The sequence below is a fragment of the Panthera uncia genome, chromosome X, assembly GCF_023721935.1.
Source record: "Panthera uncia isolate 11264 chromosome X, Puncia_PCG_1.0, whole genome shotgun sequence".
Classification (NCBI taxonomy): Eukaryota; Metazoa; Chordata; class Mammalia; order Carnivora; family Felidae; genus Panthera; species Panthera uncia.
In genome coordinates, this window is record NC_064817.1 from 106,990,336 (window position 1) to 106,999,124 (window position 8,789).

The 8,789-nt window shown below is 49.6% G+C and overlaps 1 long non-coding RNA gene across 1 annotated transcript; it reads right to left on the minus strand.

Moving 5' to 3' along the window:
* Positions 1–4,079: 4,079 nt before the first annotated feature.
* LOC125932389 (uncharacterized) lies at positions 4,080–4,818 on the minus strand. Its single transcript, XR_007460580.1, has 3 exons — positions 4,680–4,818; positions 4,211–4,256; positions 4,080–4,132 (listed from the first exon to the last, which is right to left on the minus strand). It is a non-coding gene; the product is annotated as an uncharacterized LOC125932389 (long non-coding RNA).
* Between the last annotated feature and the right edge of the window lie 3,971 nt (positions 4,819–8,789).

Sequence of the window (8,789 nt, forward strand, 5' to 3'; positions counted from 1 at the left end):
CTCATTGTTATCTGTTTATTTCCTTCTTTATCTTATCATTTCTCCTTTGTTTTCATGTTCATTTCATGTTCATTTTTTCCATTATTTAAAATTTCTTAGTGCTACTAAAAAAAGAGTATGGGTAACTTTCTCTTACACTACCTGGCAGTGATTCTTTTCCCTAGAATGACACTTTCTCTGCCTTTTGTATTTTTTTTTTGCTGTGTTACTTTGTTCCCTTTCTTCTTTCTTTCTTTCTTACTTTTTTCTGGTAGCATCAACCCCCCATCTCATTTATTTAAACTTCTGCTTACTACTTGATTTCAGTTACGGCAACCTTAACTCAGCCGACACTGCTTAATAACAGATTGCGGGGCGGGGAGTGTGAACACAGGGAAGGTCACTGGTAGTTAAACAGGTAGTTCTTATGTGATTCCCACTTCTGATTTTACTCCCCTTTATGTTTTTATTTTTACTTTTAAGAGACAGAGTACTCGCATGCACGAGTGGGGGAGGGGCAGGGAGAGGGAGACAGGATCCAAAGGGGGCTAGACTCACAAACCCTGAGAGCCTGACCCGAGCTAAAGTCGGACACTTAACTGACTGAGCCACCCAGGCGCCCCCGATTTTGCTCGCTTTTGTTGGCGCTAGAATCTAGAGGGCTCCCTGCCCGCCCGCCCGCCTGCCTTAATGTCTCCTTCTCTTGTTTTTTTTTTTTTCAAAGTTTATTTATTTAAGCACTCTCTACACCCGACGTGGGGCTTGAACTCCCAGCCCCGAGATCAAGGCTTGCATGCTTCTCCAACTGCGCCAGCCAGGCGCCCCCTTCTCGCATTTGATGACATCTGCACGTTGTATGATATCTGAAGATCTTGTCAGAGCTCTGCATCCTTCCTCTATATGTGGTTTGTGTCTGATTCTAGTCCTACTATTATTGCAAATGGAATTTCATTCCCAGTATTTTAACTTTTGGCTCACAGCTATCACAATGAGTCTCTACTCGCTATTCTACAAAAAGCCACTGGGAGGCAAGTTGGGGAAACTAAAAATATCTGCTGAAACCTCATGGAGGAACACAGTATAGAGCTCTAGGCAGCATGACTGAGTGCTTCCATCAGGACGTTTGAGCCACAGACCAGGGACAGCCCCAAGTCACTACGCCCTGCTCAGGTCTCAGCTTCCTTGCGTGTAACATGAAGGGGTTAGAGGAAGTCCGTTCTAAGCCTTCCACGGTTCTAAAGTGTTACAACAGTAAATGTGATTTCATGAACCACAATCGAATTATTTCAGGGAAGAGGGACACTTTTTGAAAGGTTTCTCTAAGTGTGCTATGTGTAGGAGATTGAACAGGCAAAAGTATGTTGCCAGCGTTTGTTTGTTTGTTTGTTTGACTGATGGCCTCACGTTGAGACCTGTGTCAATGAGAACTGCGTGTCCCAAGGAACAAAGTACTTTTTACGGAATTTTGCTTCCAGACAGAAGTCATAGTGTCAGAGTCTGTATTTGATGCTAATAGAACTTTTGTTCCTGGACAGATGCATGTTTTCTTTCGCAAGATTCCTTCGGATTATAAGTGTATTCATAATGCACAAGCATCGTGTCCGTGCACCATTCTGTTAAAGGGTCTCTGGTGTCCTTCGGAGCACAGGCCCCTTTACACACATCAGGGAGCCCTGCCTCCTCTCTCCTTCCGGCCGCTCTAATGGGGGGGGGGGAGGGGAGGAGGGCAGCCAATTGAGTAGAGGGAAAGAGAGGTGGCCCACCCCTTGCTGGTTACATTTTCACTTCCTGTTCCTGTCCCCACCCCAGGAAGACAGAGGAGGGGTGGGCATTGTGTCCCCTCTTCCAGAGCCTTTGGGAGCGATGGAGGGTCTTCCCTGGCCATTTGGCGCTGCTTCTCCAGGCACTGGACAGGGGATGCTGTCAAGCTCCCCAGGAAGGACTCTTCTAGAAGAGGGTCTGAGCCCCTGGACAAACCAGAAGGCGGGAGGCTCCTAAGGAGGATGGGTGTGGACTGGGCTGGTCCTGTGCAGGGGGCCCAGGATCGACTTCTGGGGCCAATCTCTCTTTCCTTCCCCCTTTCTGGCTCCCTCTCCTCTCTCTGCCTCGGTCTCGGTCTCTCTCTGCCCGCCGCCGCCCCTTTGGATGTCTTACTTGTGCTTCTGACTTCTGGAGACACAAATGACGCTGAAATGCATCCCTCCAGTAACATTGTGGTGGAGGGATGTCCCTCCAGTACGATCTGCACACCATGGGGGCTCGTGGGGAGGCCTCTCTGACCTCCAAGCCCCCCCTTCATCCCCCCTCCCCCCTCACAGCAGGGCCCTCAGTGGCGGACCTGTCACATTTGCCACCGCAGTGTCACTGCCCAGGGCTGGGCCTCTGTGGAGCCTCAGCTGGGCTGCTGCTTGGCTCACGCACCCCTGGGAGATGCCGGGTAGGCGGTGCCGGCTGCTGCACGGGGTCCCGAGTCCCAGGAGCGACAGTGCCACCTGCTGCACCAGGTCGAGACCTGCGTGCACACACGTGCACCCACGGTGCCCGGCACCAGAGGGTACATTGTGACGTCCCTCTGCGCCGCTCGTGCTGTCGCTCAAGGTGCTATCCGTGAGTTTCCTCCCTGTTGGAACGTGGCCCCCTGCGTCCCAAGGTTCACGGCCCATAGCAACTCCATTTGCTGTGAGTCGTGAGAGGTAGGATGCCAGAAGCCGCCCTCCAGGAACACTAGAGGCCGAGTCAGATTGCACTCGGGAAGGGCACAGGCTCGGGGCGGAGGTGATGGGATGCAGAGGGCTTGAGTTGTCTTGCGTAACCCAAGGTCCGAGGGGAGGGGAGGGGAGGAGCAGGCGCCCCTACCCGCGGGCAGGTGGGGGGAGGTGGGAGGCCTTCCCCTACCAGCAGTGGGGCTGGGGTCAGGCAGCTGTCCTCACTGCCCAGGACAGTCTTGCCCGTGCCTCACTGCTCCCGCACCTGCGCTGCTCCTGCACCTTCTCTCCCTGGTCCCTGGCTGGTGCCCTGAGCTGGCCATGTACCCAGGGCGCTCTCCCCTGGGCCTCAGCTTGTTTCTCAATGCCCAATGTTCTCACTCCCATCCGACTTCCCTGAGGGACTGTCGAGCCCTGTACGCTCTCGCAGGGGATCCAGGGCCCCGTACTGCCAAGATGGGCTGGGGCCTTCAGTCCAGTACATTCTCGGCTTCCAGGCACCACCACCACCGACTGCCAGGTTTTCCCCACCCGGCCGGATAAGGGCCTGGCCGGTCCAGACTTTGGGGACAGTGAGAAGAGCCATTACCTTCAGGGGGCCCAGAGGGTGTGACATTCCCATATTAAAATGCCCTGTGCTCTGACTTTTAAAATATGAACTAGAACCAACAATGACGCAATGCTGTCGTGTCTAAATGATAATCTCCTGAGCATCAGAATAAGAAACCCCAAAGGAGTGTCCTCAACTTCCCGCCCTGCTGGTGGCCTGTTCTGAAACAATGTGTGTCCCTAGGCTAGTACCTGGGTTTTCCAGGGGAACCCAGAGGGTGTCTCAAAACCGCCTAGGGAGAGGAGTTTCCCTTCCTGGAGGGACCTGCTTCCACATCGCGGTTCCCTTTTGTCCCGGGTTAAAGGTGGAAGAGACCTGCCCTGCAGTGTGACCTCGCCATCCCCCGGTGTAGGAGAGCTCCTGCACTCCGTGTGACCATGAGTAAGATCCCCTGTCCAGTGTCACTGACCTAAGGACGCTGTTTGGGCAATAAGAACACATCGAACCAAAAGGAGGAAAACGCAGCTTTTATTTCAAGAGCTGACACGAGAGAGGTGTTTGTTATTTTAAATCAATTTTTCTTTCGCATTTTCAAGAGGTGGGGGCGGGGGTGGGGGTGAGCAGGCAAGACCCATGGCTGTTTGGAAGGGGCCACCTGCACCGGGGCGTGGCTCAGTCCAGCATCCACACCCACATGGACAGGTCCACGTCACTTCTGTGCCTCCCCAGCTGCCTATTCAGTAAAAAGCACAGGATATTTTGGGAAGGCCTGGGGCGTCTTGAGGGTCTAGTTGTCTTCTCCTCGTTGCTGGGTGCGGGTGTGCTGGGTTTCACTTCAGGTTTTTCTTTCTCCATGACTCGCTGACGCCACAGACGGCTTCACGAAGGAGCACCACTCCTGGAAAAGATGATGAAAGTCAATCGACCCGGGGGACCCGGGGGCCTCTTCCCCCCGCCACCCCCCCACCACATGCACCTGTTTCCAGGGTAGTCCTCAGAGATCGCTTTATCTGCCTTGTTCCCTGCAACAAGGCAAGAACAGTTAAAGAGAATCCACTCCAGGCATTTCAAGAAGGAAAGGATCTAAGGAAAGGATCCTTAGGAATCTAAGGAAAGGATCCTTTCCTAAGGAAAGGATCCTTAGGAATCTAAGGAAAGGATCCTTTCCTTTGTGTAAGGCCCGGAGGAGCAAAGGACAAGGGCTGTGAGTGTGATGACAAACTGCGTTTGGAGACCGCACTCACCCCTAATACCTGACCTTGACCCCCACACCCCTGATCCCTACCACGACCCCCAGACTGCCCCCCCCCCAAAAGCTTTGTGCTGTATTTCTGAACCCGACGCAGTGCCCGTTTTATCCAGTAGGGTTGGGGGTCATCAGGTGGGTGGGCATGGTAACGTCACAAAGAAACATTACATGTTATTGGTGGATATGGATATCTTACCTCTCAGACCACCGAGCTCTCACTTCAGGAACGTCTGGAAGAGAGGTCGAGGAGTGAGAGAGAGGATTCTTCTCCTCCTCGTCTTATCCTTCCTGCCCTGAGCCCCAGGGCCTGACTGGCTAAGCCCAGAGGTGTCACGGTGACTCACAATGGCTCTCAGAACCTTTTGACCACACGCAAGTTCCGAGTGCTAGACAGGATCACCTTGGTTACTACTGGTTCATGGCTGAAAACTTCAAGTGGGCCAGTGGTACCGGGGCGGGGGGGGGGGGGGCGGTCAGTTGTTACCCACATTCAGTGACACCTGGATCATTCGAGGACTATGAGAACCAGGTCAGACCTCCTTTGCCTGAGAGGCAGGGAGGGCCCAGCCTCCAAGCTGTCGTCCCAAACCGAGTAGAACCACGTCAAGACATTAAGATACGGAGTTCAGTCTCTAAAAGACCTCAGAAAGGGATGGCAACTATTATTAGTGTCCGACTAACACAAGACAGTGGCAAAACTGCCTTTCTCTTAATGGATTTCCTTCTTAGGAGAACCAAAGTAGACACCCAGGAAGTAGATCAGGAAAGGTTGACTGACATCAGTTAAACACATAAGAAAATAAGTTTTGTAGACACTTCTATTAGGAAATACAATACAAAGAAAATGTCTTATTCAAACGCGTCATGAGCATTGTAAAACACCTACATATATAATTAACTTAAAAAAAAAAAACCTAGGGAAAATGTCCATGAACCTTTTCATGAGCTTCCTGTTTGGACACTGAAATAACATTTTAATTTATTTTGGGGGGGGCGGGAAAGGAAGGCTAATCTTTGAAATGTTATCGATTCTGCTCTAAATTCCCCTCTAAATGTGTGATTTCAGTGTGATCGCAATCATAAACCACAACAGGAATTTGAGTGTATACTTGGAACCAGTACCTGGGGTATAAAATGACCTTGAAGAGAAAATGCGAGGGATTATCCAAACGGGGGCGTTTTCCCTACTGGATATTAAAACTTACTCTATAGGATTAGCAATGAAACAGGAATTGACAAACACGTCAGTGGAACAAACTAGAGGGTCTAGAAATATTTTCATATATATGTGGGGATCAAGTAAGTGATAAAGCTGGCGTTTCACATCAGGTGTCACCTTTAAGCAGTATCTTATGACTAAGTTGGTGTGTGTGTGTGTGTGTGTGTGTGCGCACGCGCCCTTGCGTACACATGTTGCGTGTATTCTTAAAGTGCAGAGGAGCTTCTGGGGCCACTTGTTATCTCTCCTAGAGGTAATTCTAGATCCCGTCAACTTTTACAGGCTTTTTCAGTCGTGCTTCTTCCCGAAGCCGGCTCTGGTGTCAACCAGTCATGGAGAAAGGACACGGAGAAGTCGGTCCCAGCGTGCCCACGCAGAGCATCAAGAAGGCAGATGAATACCTGAAACCCACCTGGGCCTGTTAAAACGTGCTGAGCTTTTTACTGGGGCGGCAGCTGGGGAGGCACAAAAAGGATGAGGCTCTGACCCGGTGGCTGTGGACACTGACACAACGGTCACCAGGGTGGAAGTGGCCTTTGCCAAAAAGCCATGGGACTGACCCACCCAAGATCCTTGGGGATCATGAAAAATCCCAGGAAATGGTGTGGGTCCACGAATCCTTCCCCTGATGAAACCATTCAAGTTGAAACATTGATTTCACTTCTCTTGGGTTCGTGTGTTGCTTGTTCTCGTGCTCTGCGTGCTTCCGACTCTGTGACAGCCAAAGGCCACCAACGTGTCAAGTCCTGCTATTTACCCTTAGACGGTGTTTCCTAACTAACACGGCAGCGTCTGGAGGATTTGGAATCGAGAGGGGCCCCCTTTGGAGAAGCTGGAAAGGCTGCTGAGTTTACGAGCGAAAAGGCCTCACACCTCCAACTTACTAAGGAGACGGGTCTTGCAGGAGGCCGCTCGGAGGTCTCAGAGTTTGCGGGGGACAGTGGGAAGAAGTCAGAATCCAAATAAGTTTCGAAAGGGGGTGACTGGGGGGAATGAGGACAGTTCTCCATGTGGGGGTCTAATGGTTGGAAAAGGGGAGGGAGGCATATTCTGGCTGAGTCGCAGTGGCATGAACGTGCCACACCTGGTCCCCCTTTCCTACTTAGGCCTTAAGCCTGGGCCAGGCCTGAGCTGGGAGGGAGCGGAGGCATTGACTCGGAAAATCCATCAGAGCTGTGGTTATTACCTTGGACAGGACCCTGACCCCCTGACCGTGTGGAATACTAAGCTCACCAAACATATTCTATCACCGCATAGTGATCACAAAAATCATGAGGCCTGATCCTGCAGTTGATGATGGGAAATAGAGAAGAAGGAGGCCTGCAGAGATTTGCTGGGGCATCCAGAGGGGTCAGGAAACACAATGTTTGTGGTTTGGCCCCTGCTTGCTCTATGTAACAGTCACACAGACATGGGAAATCCCAGATTCAGGCTGGTGCTCACCCCAGCGCAGATAGATTCACTGTGTTGCAAGTTCTATTTCCCTAGCTGGGAGGTGTTCACACAGTCATTCATTATGCTATTCCCTATATGTTCTATACATTTCTGTGTTCCTGATACACTTCATCAATTGGGAAAAAGAAAAGGGGAGATAATGAAGCAAGCAGCAATGACTGAGAGAAAAAGAATCGTGTAGAGCCTATCTTTCAAATATTGGTAAAAAATAACTTTGAGCGTAGAACTCTATTTCCAACCGAATATATGAGTTTCAGAGTGAAATAAACACATTTAAAAATAAATTTACGTATAGTTGGGGCGCCTGGGTGGCTCAGTTGGTTGAGCATCTGACTTCGGCTCAGGTCATGATCTCCCGGTCCGTGAGTTCGAGCCCCACATCGGGCTCTGTGCGGACAGCTCAGAGCCTGGAGCCTGCTTCTGATTCTGTGTCTCCCTCTCTCTCTGCCCCTCCCCTACTCATGCTCTGTCTCTCTCTGTCTCAAAAATAAATAAAAACATTAAAAAAATTTTTTTAAATTAAGTATAGTTGACATATAATATTAGGTTAGTTCAGGTATACAGCGTAAGTGATCAAACAATTCCATACATTACTCAATGCTCAGCAGAAGTATAGCTATCATCTGTCACCATGGAGTTATTACAGTATTACTGATGATATTCCATATGGGGCACTTTTCATCCCCATGACTTATTTATTTTATAACTGGCAGGTTGTACCTCTTAATTCCCTCCACCTATTTTGCCCATCTCTCCCCCACGTCCTCCCTGGCAACCACCAGTCTGTTCTTTGTATCTATGAATGTGTTTCTGTTTGTTTGTTCAGTGTTTTTTTAGGTTCCACATATAAGTACACTCATATGGCTTCTATCTTTCCCTGTCTGACTTATTTCATTTAGCATGATATCATCTAAGTCCATCCATGTTGTTGTAAATGCAAGATTTCCTTCTTTTTTATGGCTGAGTAATATTCCAGTGTGTGTGTGTGTGTGTGTGTGTGTGTGTGAGTTGTGTGAGCATGTGTAATGTCATATCTTTATCCATTCATCTATTGATGGACACTTGGGTTTCTTCCATATCTTGGCTATTGTAGATAATGCTGCAATAACCATAGGGGAACGTATATGTTTTTGAATCAGTGTTATTGAATTGCATACATTTTTAATATACAAGGTGTCCAAGTCCTGGTTTCCAGGAAGCAGACCCTGAGGCAAACCATCAGTACAAATAGCTTACTTGAAAGGAAGTACCAGGTAACACTGGTAAGGGTGTGTGATGAAGTGAGACTTGCAAGGAAGGCAGCCAATTAAGGGGGGGATGATCTAGAAAGTTACCACTTTGGCAAGTGGAGCTTATTCAGTGGGGGGACTATGGGAGACTGGGTAGAATGCATTTCACATCCATCCCAAGTATGGGACGTGGAACCTAGAGTATGTAGCTGCCAAATACCCAAACATTATTTTTTTAAGTTTATTTTATTTATTTTTGAGAGAGAGAGAGAGAGAGAGAGAGAACAGGAGGGGCAGAGAGAGAGAGGGAGAGAGAGAGAGAATCCCAAGCAGGCTCCATACTGTCTGATGGGGGCTTGATCTCACAAACTGAGATTGTGGCCTGAGCCGAAATCAAGAGTTG